Below are 1,598 nucleotides of genomic sequence, written 5' to 3'. Positions count from 1 at the left end.
AGAGAGAGAGAGAGAGAGAGAGAGAGAGAGAGATGGAGAAAGCAACAGAGAAGGCGGACAGTGATGAAAAAAAGGCAACAACATCACGACAATCTCATTATCATGTTTCACAAGCATCTCTCTTCTCTTCAGGGATTTGATTTCCGTCTGAAGCAGGAAGTACTAACGGCCTTCGTAAACTCCCATCGCCACAACACCGAGACGTCTTAAATCATCCGATGGATTTTTAATAGCTTCTCGGACAGTTTTATTGCCCACGGAACACTTGTCTGTGACCTTTCCCTCGTACATTTATATTCCCTATCTTTCGTAAATTTCATTCTGGATTTTGATTATAAAAAGCAACAACAACAGCAAAAAAACACACCTTTCCACACCACACCGTACCACACCACACCATACCATACCATACCACACCATACCATACCATACCACACCATACCATACCACACCATACCACACCACACCACACCACACCACACCACACCATACCACACCATACCATACCACACCATACCACACCACACCACACCACACCACACCACACCACAGAATACCATACCACACCACACCACACCACACCACACCACACCACACCACACCACACCACACCACACAGCACTTAGATCATACAAGCGCCGAATATTAGAGGTGATACTAGATTTGCAAACAAAATATTGAACATGTTTGATAGAAAAGAAGGTTTAAACCACACCAGAGCACCCACCAACCACCCCTGCACAGGTTTGGATATGGGCTTCGTTTGGTTTGTTATTGTCTATCAGTCTGTGTCAGGGGGATGCCTGAATTATGTGTCAATAGGTGGTTGGCAGGTGCTCTGGTGTGGTTGGGGCCTTCCTTTCTTCACAACATCTAATATCCTTGCCTATATCCTCCTTCATTTCTGTATAGGTTACTATCTAATAACATCTCTAATCATTAACACTTAAATGACCTAATTATGTTGCTAGGGCCGTACAACTCTTACTCAAATCAAAAGCTTAACTAATTGTGTCGCGACACGGTGGAATCAGGCTCTCGTCAATTTTTGGGCATGAAGAGTTATTGGTACAATCGTAAAGCTTGTTCACTTGTCTTTATTTGGATGAAAAAAATATCCATTTATCTTGAATACAAGTCGAGATATTTGCAAAAGAAGGAGGTTGGGGTCACCTGTTTTTAGAGGTAATATTAGTGAGAAAATGGTCACCAAAGATTAGTTATTTCTTTAACTTAAGAGTCCGTGGAAACTGAAAATTTACATTTTTTGTACCTTTAATCAACGTTTTTCAGAATAATCCACACAAAAATGAGTTCTTTAATGGGTCTGAAAGGTGTTGATCCCAAAAACAAAAATCTAATAAAAATTCACAAACCTGCGGAAAAATGCAAGTTTCTTCACTTTGATTATTTTGACGAGAGCCTGATTCCACCACGCTGCCTCACAATTATGTGTTAGGTTTGACGCCAAGTGACCCTGTTGATGATTGTGCAGACATCAGCTCCCTCAGACCCAGAGTAGAGCGGCCGGACATACTCAATCACACATGTAGGCACGTACCTAAATGAACACATGTACACACACACACACACACACA

General features: G+C 41.8%; 1 protein-coding gene across 1 annotated transcript in view; it reads right to left on the bottom strand.

Annotated features, from left to right (window-relative positions):
- Window positions 1-1,598, bottom strand: part of LOC101859992 — a 105,213-nt gene that overhangs the window by 15,179 nt on the left and 88,436 nt on the right. The gene's annotated exons all lie outside the window — the stretch shown is intronic.

Source organism: Aplysia californica, unplaced genomic scaffold (genome assembly GCF_000002075.1).
Source record: "Aplysia californica isolate F4 #8 unplaced genomic scaffold, AplCal3.0 scaffold01310, whole genome shotgun sequence".
Classification (NCBI taxonomy): Eukaryota; Metazoa; Mollusca; class Gastropoda; order Aplysiida; family Aplysiidae; genus Aplysia; species Aplysia californica.
Note: the sequence above shows the minus strand (reverse complement) of the source record. Positions and strands in the feature narration are given on the sequence as shown.